Source organism: Sphaerodactylus townsendi, linkage group LG07, assembly GCF_021028975.2.
Source record: "Sphaerodactylus townsendi isolate TG3544 linkage group LG07, MPM_Stown_v2.3, whole genome shotgun sequence".
NCBI lineage: Eukaryota > Metazoa > Chordata > Lepidosauria > Squamata > Sphaerodactylidae > Sphaerodactylus > Sphaerodactylus townsendi.
The window spans coordinates 27,263,943-27,279,839 of NC_059431.1; positions in this window are offsets into that span (position 1 = coordinate 27,263,943).

The following is a 15,897-nucleotide window of genomic DNA, read 5'->3' on the forward strand; positions in this document are numbered from 1 at the left end:
AGGCTTGGTCTGTTCAAATAAATGCTGTTAGTTGTAAAGGTGTTACTGGACTTGTGTTGTGATCTCAGTACCATCCCTTTTGAGACTAGCAGTATTTTCCATTAAACTTCCTACAAAGCAATAACTCATGCTGCTTGCAGTACATGCTGCGTGTCCAAGGAGCCCCTGCTAGGTATGTATTTATCTCCACATCCATCAGGGATGAGGAACTTCTCAGCCACCATTCCTTCAAATTTGTCAGTACTGAATTTGGTGGAAGAGCAAAAAAGAGGAGAGATCCTAGTGTTGACAGATGCAACACTCTGAGTCTTTGAAATACTCTGAGCCTTTGGAGGGGGAGTCTGAGGAGGGCAGGGTTTAAGGAGAGGAGGGATTTCAATGGGGTATCATACCATAGAGTCTACTTTCCATTTTCTCCAGACAAACTGATCTCAGTTGCCTGGAGATCATTTGTAATCCCAGGAGGGCTCCAGCTAACACCTGAAGGTTGGCAACCGTACCTCTGTAAGAAACCACAAAAGGTATTGAATACAAGGGGCCACACAAAAAGAAAAGAAAAAACCAATTATCCTTAACTGTGTAAAAACTAATTGTTCTTGTATCCAGTGCAAGCAATCCCTACACACAGTGCAAACCATTCCAGTAAAGTGTAACAATTTCTGAATGCACTACTAACCAATAAATTGCAAGCAATCCCAGCAAAATAGTACAATTGCCATATCATGATGACTGAGAGCTTTATGAGGCAGAAATCAAATGGAAAAGAAAAATATCTCATAATACACAAAGGCAATCAGTTCCAAATAATCCTAAAAGTGGTTCTGGTGGGTTTTCCGGATTGTGTGGCCATGGTCTGGTAGATCTTGTTAGGAACAAGTGACATCACATTTCCATTTGTACAGAGTAATCACCTTTCTTCAAATCTTTAACTTCTTTCTTTGTGGCTTTCAGATTTTCTTTCATTTGAACAATTTTCTTGAGATTACTCTTTATTTTCTTAAATTCCTTAAGTAATTCAACCATCATTTCTGGTATATTCTTTTCAATACTGTTTTTTATCGAATCCATTCCCAACTTTAGACTTTGTATATTTGTAGCCATTGCTTTTGCATTATTTGCTAGTTTCACTATCTTTAGGGATACTGACCCCCTTCCTCATTGCCATAGTCTCAAACAACCACCAAATGTCACTCTGCAGCAGGCACCCAGATCAGCAATACTCTATCACAGGAAACTGCTCTTTCCTCACTGATTCAGTAAAACATTCCTTTATGATGCTTCTTTTCAGTCTTAATCTAGCATTCCGCCAGCACCACGGAACAATCAATTCAGTCTTATTTTAGCTGCAAAGCAGCTAACTCACTAACACCTTCTCTAGTGAAAAACTCCTTTAGTCCAGTTTCATTTTTACTTTTTGTAAATTTCTATTTTTCACCATTTATCCATATTATTTGGAGAGATCTTCTAATTTTTGCTGGGCTCATCCACAACAGGTTCTGGACTTCACTTTTTATTCTCTTTTTTTGTCTTCACTCTTTCAATGAGAGGTGCATGGGTTGCATGTGGTCTTCCCTAAGGAAAGTGAAGACTTTGGCAGGAATGTGGCAGGAATGTGGCAAATAACTAGAATGAACATTCCTGTGTGATCCCAACCACAGGAAACTGTTTTAGGAGTTTAGGTGGCTTCCTCTGGCTCTCCTCTTAATCTGGGAAGACATAAAGTTCTCTCAGAACTACTAACTGGAGCTTCAGATCCTGGACCAAGTTCAGAAACAAACATTTTATGCCGTGGCTAAACCAGAAGTCCAAGGTGTATAATATTTTTGACACTGTCATAGGCCTTTTTTACACATGCTGTCATAATGTACTGTAATCTCTAAACAACCCTTCAGTAATTTTCTTTCCTTCTTCCTCTAGTCATGAGGTTGGGGAAATGGGAGGAGCCTCACAATTGGAATAGTCACCTCCATTCAGCCAAATCTGGCATTGAGTTCAAGGCTCTCTGCAGGGCACCAGTTACATCCCTGGCAAGAAATGCTGCCTCCCCCACTTCCTCTGCCTCCACAATTCTACAAAGTGAGATATTTATATATCTGTCTGTAATTTGGCAGAACCAGTCCCATGAGCAAGGGTTACACTCCCCCAAAACTTTGTCCCTGTTGGATAAGAAGAAACTAGAAACATTGTCCAATGGAAATCAATGGAATTCAACACAGAATAGCATGAAGACTTTATGTATTTAATCATAACAAAGAAAAGTATTAATGAACAAAGTATAAATATATTTCTGTGGCATCCCTAATTATTATCCCCAAGGTCAAGATGGAGTTCAGCTTGGGGACTTCCTACCTCACTTTTTTCATCAGTACTGTGCACAGCTTTTATTTCTTTGGTTATATTTTCACTCCTTATAGCTCTAGGACAGTGGTGGCGAACCTTTGGCACTCCAGATGTTATGGACGACAATTCCCATCAGCCCTTGCCAGCATGACCAATTGGCCATGCTGGCAGAGGCTGATGGGAATTGTAGTCCATAACATCTGGAGTGCCAAAGGTTCGCCACCACGGCTCTAGGAGGTTACCAGTCTGAACCTCCAGGACAAGGTCAATTGGAAAGTAAGAGAGTCTGATATGCCAAACTGGTATGGAGTCACCCAAACATTGAGAAGGGAAACAGTCAATCAGCCTACAGAATAATTTTAGGAAGGGAGCCATGTTTGTCTGCAGTAGAAGAGCTAGATTTGACTCCAATAGCACCTTACAAACCAACAAAATTGGGGGGTATACGTTTTTTTAGAGTCAAAGTATCTAGCCAAGTGAGCTTTGACACTTGAAAATTTTACCCAGAAAATCTTCCTGGTCTCTAAAGTGCCACTGGAGTAGAATCTAGTCTGCAGAATACAAGGCATTTCAAGTAACAGCCACCAGATAGCAGAAGAACGTCAGATTGGTTTGTATTGTGGACAGAACAGAAAAGTCTATGTCCACCACAGAATGCACCAGAACAAACATCAGACATTCTTCATATGTCTAAATTCAGCTATATTTGGAAATATCAAGATGGGAACTTTGGATAGAATCTGGGCTGTTGCTGTAATCCCTGAAACACTTGGGTTTGCTGCATCATAATACTCACCACACAGTAACATTTTTAATTAATATTTCTCTGGAAATTTTTGCATGTTTATGGACTAAATTCCTTGACGTTCTAGCAGGAACTGACAAACAAATTCAAGAAAGCCTATCAGTTATTCTTCCCTTGTTCTCTGGAAATTGAGACTGAGGATTATAAACCTTTTTTCTGTAAAGTTTTTTTTAATTCTTGGGTTGTCTGAGGCAGAGAAGGTACTTAACACTTCTGATACCTTTTGGCTCAGAACTCCTCATTCCAGGTGGGTTAAGAAGTATGTTTCAAGGGCCACTGAAATATATATCCTTCCCTGCAGGTTGTTTAGATATTTAAATAATCCATTGTGGAACCCTGTTAGGGAAGATTTGACTTACCTATGATAGTGTTGGGAATTTATCTTGCTGTGAACATGTCACTTCAATTATTGTTCCCTGAAGTTGCTCTAAATCACAGGTGTCAAACTCGCAACCCTCCATAACATCTGGAGGGCCACAAGTTTGACACCTGTGCTCTAAATGATAAATAAATACTGGGACTCTCACACACAAACCATGTTGATTTGAATACCCCAATTGACAGAAACCTCAGATCTTGCATATTGCTGGCAGATTTGGGTGTGGGCGGATGGCTTAAAAAGGTTGGGATGACCAAAACCTTAGGTTATTGGACACATTTTAGCAAAGCATGACAAAAGACCTGCAGAGATAAAAATAAGTTTCTGGATACAGAGCCAATTACTAGCATTCAGAGGCGGAGCTATGAGGGGGCAGGGGCAGAGGTGGGATTCAGGGGGTTCTGAAGGTTCTGTAGAACCTGTTGTTAAAATTTTCTTTTTCATTTTTTAAATACAATATTTTTATTAAGTATTAATATTTTTAATACTTAAAATAAAAAGTGATATTAAGAATATTTTAAATACTTTTTAACAGTCATTATTTGAATCCCACCACCATTGGAACCTGTTGTTAAAATATTTGAATCCCACCACTGGGCAGGGGGGTACACATTGCACCAGGCACACGCCTTGGGGTGGGGTCTCCAAGGTCTCCTGGGAAGTGTAGTTCCCACCAGGCCGTTTTCAGCCTCAAGTGAACAGGTTGCTTTTTCCAGCCTGCACTTTCAGGCTGAACTAAGGTAAGTGTGTGGGGGGAGTGGGAGGGGCACTGCAGGGGGGGCAGAAAACACAGAATGTGTACCAGGTGCAGTATGGCCTAGCTACGCCTCTGCTAGCATTTGCTGACTATAAAATAAAATTGTGTGTCAATGAGTTAGATGCTGTTAGAGTTTTTGTTAGCATAAGAGCAATTGTGCCCAATCTACCACTCCACTGAGCCTTCTCCTCAGTGGCTTATTTTGTTCCATTTTGGTCCCATGATCTATAGCTTTGTCTTCTGAGGAAGGTTGAAAGAGGCCCTCCCTCTTGCACCAACACAAAAGCTGGCAAGATCCATTCCCACATAAAGAAGTGGGGCAAAGAGCACCCAATTAGAAGAAAAGTAATAAATCATATCAATAGAAGAATTACAGTGTACTTCATAGTATTCAGTTTAACAAGTCAGAGGGGAAGTAGTTTGAGGGTAAAAGATCCAGTCTTTTGTCAAACAGAATCAAGGCCTTTTTGTTACATAATCAATCCAAGTGTTTACATTTGTGAATTATGAACTGGTCCTATGTTAGCTTATGGTGGGGGCCTGGCCGCAAAACTAGTGAGGTTTTTCTAAAGCACTGTCTTCCCGTTGGCACGGTGCAAACAGCACCAGAGGGAAGACGCTGCTTTCCCCCTCACCTCCACTCACCGTCCTGTCCTTTGTCGCTATGGAGGTCTGCAGAGCCCCGCCCATGCTGCCTTCCAACCCCGGGAGGTCAGAGGGCAGTGTGGGCGGGTCGCTGCAGCCCTCCAGAGCGACAAAGGACGGGATGGTGAGTGGAGGGGGGTGACCAGAGGCAGCTCCGTATGGATCCGCCTCTCCAGCTGAGGGGGAAGTGCCAGCCGCTCGCATACTAGTGTGCGAACGGCCCCCGAGCCTCGCTGGAATAAATTATGCCAGCGGAGGCTCGGATCTGCGAGTGTGCGGAAAGGGCCAGAGCTGGGAATCCTATGGAAACAATTCTGAATTCCAAAATGGCAAAAAGATGGGAGGCGCATTTAATAAGTCAAATATGGTCTGTATGCAGTGGAGGCTATGAAACTTTGAGGTAAAGATGTTTCTCATTAGGGTGTAAACTGCACTATTTTGTTGAGTTTTAAATTTGTTTTCATGGAAAGATAATCTGAATTCTATTGTCTTTCTCATTATAATTTTTGACGTTTTGAGAATTGCATGGCTTTTGTATGGCCATTTTAAAAAAAAACTTGATATATTTTATGCCAAGATTGCAACAACCTATGGCCATTAGCAATAAATAAATGATGACAATAGGTAAAACATATTTTATAGTCAAGGGTGAGAATGGAATTGTAATTGACATGTAAACAGTGAAGAGACATTATTCCCAAAATCTCTGTGATTAAAATACATGCTGTTTCTGGAACCGTTGCAGTGACATATGACCAGAGTGCTTATTACTCATATTCTCCTTTCCATAGCATACAAATGCTGCTCACTCTCACTTCAAAGTAAAATGAATACTTACCAAAGTGCAGAAGGACGTGAGGACCATGAAACAGAAAGACCATGAAAAAGGAAGATCGTGTAGGAGGAAGATTACAGGAGCAGTAGCCAGAGACACTATCCAGTCCAGGAAACGGGGAAATGACATCTAACAAGATGCAGATGTTGTGCCAAAGCACTTCTTCTAACTTTAAAGAGTTAGAAGCATGCTTTCTGTCTTCTGGTGAATATATGTATGCCATTGCTAGATAGTTTCTCAAACAAGCAGGGGAGAAAAATGTTGGCCTGAACCTGAAACACTGGGTTGCACTTGAGTAAAGGGCAGTGAATTAACTTCCTAGAATTACTGATGCCTGAATCCAAAGCACCATGCGAATCGTTCCAGGTAGCCACAGGGGCTTCCTTGAAGGCGGTTTTCTGTTTCTCCAACAGCAATCCCTCCCCCAAGCCACATTTCAAAGTGAGGGCATTTGCATTTCAAAATCAATTTGTGTCATAGTAAAAGAACCTGCTGCTGAAAAAGAGCATTAAAAATCATTACTAGGTGCCCATGAGCTCAGGAAACTTTCTGGATCCCTGTTGTTTGTTCTGGAGCAATCTGACAGGCTATGGTGGCCAACTGAAGTGTAAATGTGCCCCTGATTTTAATGCTGGACGCCATATGGTTTATACGGAACGCTGTAATTTTATGTAATTTTATACATTTAATGACGTTACTGATTTTAAATGTTATTGTTATTGCTACATTGTTTATAATATCTGTTGTTCACCACCCAGAGCCCCCAGGGGATGGGGCGGTTTATAAATGCAATAATAAAATAAAATAAATAAATAAATGTTGCTGCCTAAAAATGTAGCATGATGACACAAAGACAAAGTGAATTTTAAGATGCAAAAGATCAGGCTGAAACTTTAGAACTTGATATTTGTGGGGGAGGGGCAGTGAAATAAAATCTATTCAGGCTTTCCCCCCATCTGTTGCCAAATAGGACCCACAAGCAGAGAGATGTCTTTGTACTTTGAAATGTTCATAAATCATGAAGCCAAGAGGTCCCACTTACATCAGAGAAAAAGAATCCCTGGTCAGATTTACTCATAGATCTTGATGATGATGCTTTCTTGGTTTTCTGTATATTGATGCAAATCTTCATAGGCTAATTGGGAGTGTTGAAAAAATAATTAAAAAAATTAAAACTGGTAAACACACTTTTTCCTGCCTCCTGCCTCCTCCCTCCAAAAACAGAACATCTACCATTGCAGCAGCAACTGACAATAAATCTATTTAGAATAAAAACAGTTTGCATGCTGTTCATTAACAGACTTTAACAGGTGTTGGAGAGTACAGAAGAGTCATACAGTATTACTATTCTGTTTTTTAAAATGTATGAAAAAATATGGGAGCTCTTAGTAAAATTTCCATAACTAAAAGCAGTAAATAAATCTTCTATTTAACCTTTTTTAAAAGAAAAGAGGAATATTCTTAAATTATACAGCAAAGACTACATCAGGTTTATGTAATTGTCCTTTAAAACTCCAGGCTTATTTCTATCAGGGAAAGACAGGAGGGGGCAGTGCGCTTTCCTGGCCTAATTTGGCCTTCAAGAAAGGACACGTTGGGATAGGGATGTGAGATATCCCTGCCCCCCCCCCCAAAAAAACTGGTGGGGGATTTGGGGAGGGGGACTTACTAGTTGCAAAGGGAGACCTGAGAGAGGCTGGTAATGTACCAAGGTTACTTCCAAAATGATGTCATCATATCCCCAACAATTGCAGGGACACTCTGGTATCTGTGCAAAAACTCTGTGGTAGAAGCCATTTTACCATGGAGTTTTGCCTAAATATCCCAGCCTCCTCATGATTGTCAGCAACGTCAAGACATCACTTTTGGAAGTGATGTTGGTGAATTGGTGTCAGCTTCCCTCCAGCCGCCTTTTGCAATTAGTAAGTTCCCCGCCACCCAGCTGAATGTCACTGGGGGGGAGGGGACACAGAGTAAGGAATCCCCTGCCACTGGTGGGGTAATGACAACCCTAAACTGGGAGTAGGCCTGGCTAAGGTTGCCAACTTCTGATTGGGAAATTCCTGGAGATTTTGTGAGGGTGTTTGAGGAGGCCACAGTTTGGGGAGGGTGAGGGCTTTGGCAGGATATGTTATAGAGTCCATCTTCCAAAACAGTCATTTCCTCCAAGCAGACAGATCTCTGTTATCTGGTGTTCAGTTGTAATTCTGAGGGATCCCCAGGTTCCCCCGGGGGTTGGCAAACCTAGGCCTGACAGCCACCTTGATACCACTCAACCTGCATGATCCAACTAGGCCTGGCTGCTTGCTACTTTTCAACAGCAACCATCTTATGAAAGCCAGTGTGGTATAGTAGTTAGAGCTTCAGAGTAGGGTTGGGAGACCCAGATTTAATCTCCTGTCTTCCTGTGGAAGTTAACTGGGTGATTTTGGGTCACATACTTTCAGCCTCACCTCGCAGGGTTGTTGTGCAGATAAAAAGGACAGGAAAATAATGCAAGCTGCTTTGGTCCATGTTGTGAGGAAAGGTGGTGTAAAAATGAAATAAATACATGTAGCCAAAGACGGGAGATAGATAAAAGGTAGATTGTTTCCCAGTGCATTTCAGACTGGTTCAAAGTGTTTGTGATTTCCTCATATTACATTTTGAATTTTGACTCTCCTACCCTCTGTTCCAATCAATGAAGAGTGATTCACTTCATTAGAAATCTAGGTAATCTAGATGGGGGTAGCTAGACCTTGACAGTAAGAGTGTGCAAGAAAATTTCGAATAACAATTGTTTAAGGAGACCCAAGGGTGAAAGGACAATATACGTATATTCCGAGGTGCTTAGAGAAGGAAACCAAATACAGGTGTTCCTGCCTCTGACTTAAGCCAGAACAGCTGCAGTGCTTGACGTTATACAAAAGCAAAGATATACTGGGCATATCAGAAACCTAATGAAATAAGGAACATCTTTATGATACGAATACCATTGATAGAAGCTATATTTAATGTTGCCAGACAGAGTCTGGAGAGTTCCTAGAGTTACAACTGATCTCCAGACTGCAGAAATCTCCTCCTCTGAAGAAAAGGGATGTTTTGGAGGGTAATTCAATGGCATCACACCCCACTAATGTCCCTTCTATCCCTGATCTCCGCAGGCTCTAGCCCCAAATATCCAGGAATTTTCCAACCCAAAGTTTATTTATTTATTTATTTATTTATTTCTTAAATTTATATACCGCCCGATCCCCGAAGGGCTCCGGGCGGTGAACAACATTATTTGAACATCAACAGGAGCGGTCATACAAATATAAATACATAAGCTCCATCCCATAAAATAGCTTAAAACTCATAAAAACAGCGAATAACCATTTGGTTATAACAGTTGGCAACCATTCTATATATAACATGGCCTAGGAAGAATGTGTTGAGGGTTTGTGTCAAAGAGACATAAAGTCCAGCAACCCAAATCTTTTCAGGATGTTTTGAAATGATTTACATCAAAAACACTGGGAATTCAGATAGAATTAGGAAAAGTCCCAGCAAATCTCCAAAGATGCCGGCATTGTATGTGTGTGCGCGTGCGTGCGTGTGCGCGCACACACGCACACATACATACATACATACATACATACATACATACATACATACATACATTATATATATACACATACATACATGCATGCATACATACATACATGCATGCATACATACATTATACACACACACACACACACACACACACACACACACACACATACACACATACATACCCTGTTTCCCCGAATATAAGACATCCCCTAAAAATAAGACATAGTAGAGGTTTTGCTGAAGTGCGAAATATAAGGCATCCCCCGAAAGTAAGACATAGCAAAGTTTTTGTTTGGAAGCATTCCCGATGAACAGAACACAGAAAAATAAGACATCCCCTGAAAATAAGACATAGCACATCTTTGGGAGCAAAAAATAATATAAGACACTGTCTAATAATCGGGGAAACACGGTACATACATACATATATATACATATACATATACATATACATATACATATACATATACATATACATATACATATACACACACTAGCGTAGCCCGGCCATGCGTTGCTGTGGCTTATTGTGGTGAAATGGGAAAGGAACAGTAGCAGCAAATCAATTGCAGAGGCCAGCAGTACGTGCTCATGCAAACACGCAGCCTGATACTGTGCGATGTCAGTGATGTGTGTGTGCCCTCGCATTCCTTGGGAATGGAAAGACACCCCTCCCACACATCTAGGCTGGCTGGTCATGATCCTTTACCTGGGAGTAAGTTTGGTTGGTGGCAATGGGTGTCACTTCTGAGGAAACCCTCTGACAGGTGCGACGCAGCCATTCAAAGTATGTCATGGTTGCTGTGCTGAGCTTACTCCTGAGTAATGCGTGCCTGGTTTTCTTAACTGTAACTGCAGTATTCAGGGAATCTAGGGTGCCTGGCCCCTCCCTCCCGTCCCTTGCAAGTCACCCTCACTCTCTTCCCTCCCTCCCTTCTCTTTTTTTGCATGCCACCCCTCCCCCTCCCTCCCTTCCCTTTCCCTCTGCTAGGGTGGGTGGGTCATATCAAGATGCTGGGCCCCCTGCCTCCCCTCCCTTGCATGCCACAGCCTCACTGTCTCCCCTCTCACTTCTCTTCCTTGCATGCCACCCAGTGGTGGGATCCAAAAATTTTAGTAACAGGTTCCCATGATTCAGCGTAGCGCCAATGGGTCTGGGCGGGGCACGACAGGGCCGTGGCCGGGCATTCCGGGGGCGGGGCATTACTGGCGGGCTGTGGGCAAGGACGCAGCCGCTGTGCCGGTCCCGGGTGGGAAACGAATGCACGCAGGCTTAGGCTGCCACGACGCTGGTGCACCTCCTGCTAGACTGCTTCAAGTTCTGCGCGCTACTTCTGAGAGAAGGGCGAATCAAGGCAAAAATCACGTGACAAAATCACCAATTAGTAACCTCTCGGCACACACAAATAATTAGTAACCTACTCTCGAACCTGTGAGAAACTGCTGGATCCCATCTCTGATGCCACCCTCCCTCTCAGTGGCAGTGGAGGTTAAGAGCTCGTGGTATCTAATCTGAAGGAACTGGGTTTGATTCTCCGCTCTGCCGCCTGAGCTGTGGAGGCTTATCTGGGGAATTCAGAGTAGCCTGTACACTCCCACACATGCCATCTGGGTGACCTTGGGCTAGTCACAGCTTCTCGGAGCTCTCTCAGCCCCACCTACCTCACAGGGTGTTTGTTGTGAGGGGGAAGGGCAAGGAGATTGTAAGCCCCTTTGAGTCTCCTACAGGAGAGAAAGGGGGGATATAAATCCAAACTCCTCCTCCTCCTCTTCCTCTTCCTCTTCTTCTCCTCCTCCTCCTCCTCCTCCCCTCTCCCTCGTGTGTATGTGTGTGTATGTGTTTCACTTCCACTCGAATTACTGCCTATGTGCTGCTTCCACTGCTCATCTTTTGCCATCTGAGTGAACATTCTAAGGGCACGAACATTCTAAGGGTGACAGTTACACACAGGCCCCTCCCTGTCCTTCACCAGGGAGCGCCAGGAAAAAAACATTTTTACCTGGGCCAGGTATGAAATTTCAGGTATGTGAACATCTGAAAACACTCTCGCCTGACTGACTATAGTGGCTGGGAATTTTCAGAAGAATTGGCCCAGCAGTTACTGAGGTACCCTGTCATCAACACATACACGGAAAGCTTTTTATATATATACTAGCGTGGCCCGGCCACGCGTTGCTGTGGCTTATTGTGGTGAAATGGGAAAGGAACAGTAGCAGCAAATCAATTGCAGAGGCCAGCAGTACATGCTCATGCAAACATGCAGCCTGATACTGTGCGATGTCAGTGATGTGTATGCCCGCATTCCTTGGGGGGGGGGGAAGAAAAGGCCCTCCCCTCCCACACATCTAGGCTGGCTGGTCATGATCCTTTACCTGGGAGTAAGTTTGGTTGGTGGCAATGGGTGTCGCTTCTGAGGAAACACTCTGACGGGTGCGACATAGCCATTCAAAGTATGTCATGGTTGCTATACTGAGCTTACTCCTGAGTAATGCGTGCCTGGTTTTCTTAACTGTAACTGCAGTATTCAGGGAATCTAGGGTGCCTGGCCCCTCCCTCCCCTCCCTTGCAAGTCGCCCCTCACTCTCTTCCCTCCCTCCCTTCTCTTCCTTTGCATGCCACCCCTCCCCCCCCCTCCCTTCCCTTTTCCTTCGCTAGGGTGGGTGGGTCATATCAAGATGCTGGGCCCCCTGCCTCCCCTCCCTTGCATGCAACCCCTCACTGTCTCCCCTCCCTCACTTCTCTTCCCTTGCAGGCCCCCCCTCCCTCCCTTCCCTTTCCCTCCGCTAGGGTAGGTGGGTCATATCAAGATGCTGGGCCCCTGCCTCCCCTCCCTTGCATGCCACCCCTCACTCTCTTCCCTCCCTCACTTCTCTTCCCTTGCATGCCACCCCTCCCCCTCCCTCCCTTCCCTTTCCCTCCGCTAGGGTGGGTGGGTCATATCAAGATGTAGGGCCCCCTGCCTCCCCTCCCTTGCATGCCACAGCTCACTGTCTCCCCTCTCTCACTTCTCTTCCCTTGCATGCCTCCCCCACCTTCCCTTCCCTTTCCTCTCCCTCCCTCTCTTCCCTTGCATGCCACCCAGTGGTGGGATCCAAAAATTTTAGTAACAGGTTCCCATGGTGGCGGGATTCAAACTGTGGCATAGCGCCAATGGGGCTGGGCGGGGCACGACGGGGGCGTGATCGGCCATTCCAGGGGCGGGGCATTACTGGGTGGGGCTGTGGCAAGGACGCAGCCGCTGTGCCAGTCCTTGGGTGGGAAACGAATGCACGCAGGCGCAGGCTGCCACGCACGCTGGTGCACCTCCTGCTAGACTGCTTCAAGTTCTGCGCGCTACTTCTGAGAGAAGGGGCGTAACTAAGGCAAAAATCACGTGACAAAATCACCAATTAGTAACCCCCTCTCGGCACACACAAATAATTAGTAACCTACTCTCGGGAACCTGTGAGAAACTGCTGGATCCCATCTCTGATGCCACCCCTCCCTCTCAGTGGCAGTGGAGGTTAAGAGCTCGTGTATCTAATCTGAAGGAACCGGGTTCTATATGTGTGTGTGTGTGTGTGTGTGTGTGTGTGTGTGTGTGTGTGTGTGTGTGTGTGTGTGTATATATGTATATGTATATGTATATATGTGTATATATATATATATATATATATAGAGAGAGAGAGAGAGATGTACACACACATACATACGTTCATACATACATACTTTATATAGATATATACACATACATACAAACGTACAAACATACATACATACTTTATATATATACACACACACACACACATACATGTATTTACACATACATACACATACTTATGTGTATATACATACATACGTACGTACGTACGTACGTATGTATGTATGTATGTATGTATGTATATATAATGCAAAAATAATATAAATAAAAAATATAGATACAGGCAAGCTTATGTAACAAAAATAGGAGAAAGTTTACATAAATGCCAGCTAACAAGCTTAGCTAGGCAGATTTATGGTGAGAATAACTTTCTCACTGAAGCAAAGATACCAAGGGAAAGGATGCAGAGGAAGCTGATTAAATCAAATCTATCACAGCTCCACTTTCTTATTCAAAAACAGAATTGGCTGGATTTCAAAGAGAGGGCCTTATGATTCCATGTTTCCTGCTTGGCTGGACTCATTGACAATGGACAAAGGCTATCTATTGCTAAGAAGCGGGGGTGAAGCACAAAGCTGTGCCGTAGTTATCAAGGCAAAAAATATGTTGGAAAGAAATAAGAGTGAATAAGACTATAACAACTGATCAGGCAGTCAATTTTTTTTAAAAAAAAAAATTCAAATCTCTGTAAAAGCAGGTTCTGTGTACATGAATTGTTAAGGGATTTATCAGATTACACCGAGTTGGATCAGGGCTTCAGTCAAACTGGATCTTCTATAGATGCTTGGGGAAACATGAATGGAACAACCCATAAATGAATCCTCCTTAAGGACTGCTTCATTCGTTGCTAAACACACCCACACACACATTAATTCTGAGCATGCTCATTTCAAGCAAAATGTAAAGAGCTTAGAACTACAAACAGGAAGAAGAGTCGATGTTGCAAGAGCTAAGATCAAAAGAAGGGTGGATTCTTCTCTCCTTTCATATATTAGTAATCACCAGCTCCTTTAAACTACCAAGTCACTCATAAATCAATGGAGGATCACAGAGATGGTTGTGTACATATGTAAATGTTATTCAGTTGCAACTGAGTTATGGCAACCAGAGCAAGAGTCTTTCAAGGCAAGTGAGAAGCAGAGGTGGTTTACCATTGCCTTTCTCCACAGAACCTAATCCTATACTGACCCTGCTTAGCTTCTGAGAGCTGACCAAATTGGGGTATACCATGTTGCCTTCCTTCCCAAAGAAATGGTTACATAAAAATAAACATGGCTGCCTGGTAAACTTCCAATAGGAATTTGCTCTAAAGTGAAATTCATCTGTCAAATATTGTCAATTTCAGTTTTATTTCCTACCAAACTGAATTTTTCTTTGGTGGTTTGGTCATTTACTATCTTTGCCCCATTAATTTGTGTTTGCTTTTAGTGAACACCCAGGCAAACCTTTCGCCATAACAACAGAAAAGCTTTCAGATTTGGAGTTCAAACCATTATACATTATATCTGAAAGCAGAGACATGGGCTCTAAGAATTGCTGGAATACATGCCTAACTGAGCTAGAAACAGGAAGGTTGCTCTTATTGCTGACTTCCTTGTACATGTCGAGTATGGGCAAATGCATTATTCACAGGATGTAATGCTGGTACCAGGTGAACAGCAGTCTCCCTTCTAAAAGAAAAAAAACAGGGAGATAAGAGGACTTCTTGGGTCTAAAATTTGGGTACCAAAGCACTGTTGTTGGGACATACCTCAGCTCATTGTAGCCATGGTTGGTGAATGATAGCAGACAAGGGATGAATATCCATGTTGGAATCAGTGGAAATACCAGCAAAGCAACGTAGTACCTGTGAGTACTGAATAATACTTCTCTGCAAGTTTGTTACTCACTATGCTGATGAATCCAATACTAAATAAACTTTCCTGGGAGCACCTCCATAAGAGGGGCAATGCATATACCAAGGGTCAATTTCCATCTTTTCGGATGCCCAAGTGTAGGAATGCTGCCCAAATGTGATAAGGAAAGTTTCATTAACAAAGGCCGTTTCCGCACGGGCATTTAATGGCAGCCTGGAGACGGCAAAAACGCCGTCTCCAGGCCGCCATTCGCACAGGGGGCGCAGCTGCATTGCAGCCGCGCCGCCCTCGTGCCACCCGACCGCAGCGAAGCCGGTGTTTCCCCAGAGCGCTCGGAAGCGCTCTTGTTGGGGAAATGCCGCCTCAAAGCCGCTGCCAAGTGAACGGCAGTGGCTTTGAGACCCCTCCCCCACCCGGCACTTACCTTGTTCCCCGGCAGGGGGCGTGTCCCCAGGCCTCGGTGACGCGCCGGAGGCCTGGGGACATGCCGGGTCGGCCGGGTGCCAGCGCTCTGCGGCGCTGGCTGCCCGGCTCTTTCTAGGACCGTCCGTGCGGACGGTCCCAGCGTCATGGGGTCAGCGTCGAAAACGCCGACCCGGCCGCTTCCGCATTCGTGCGGAAACGGCCCGAGATTTTTTTTAACAAGTGTCCCTTTTAAAAATCCCTCTATTTCCGTCTATTCTATTCCATTTATGTTGAAATATCCAGATTTGTTATTCATATAAAATGCAAATTAACTAGGAAATAGTTCCCCAAAATTTTCATTGAACAAAACATGCATAAAATGTGTGGTGGTAAAACAGTACGCCTCAGTTGTTTGGGGTAACGCCACAAATATTTAAAATGGGAACAATGTACAGCAAAAGAAAAAGCAAACACCCTCTTGAAGAATTCTGGACAATTAACTTCCGTTTATCCCCTTTCTTCCCAAAACAAATGTTTATATTTAGATACCGTACTTGCAATGTGTGAAGAAATGCTATGCATCCCAGAATTGGTCCTCAAAGTCACTGACCTTACACTACAGAGTTGTTGGGAATGCTGCAACTTCAGATTTTAGTAG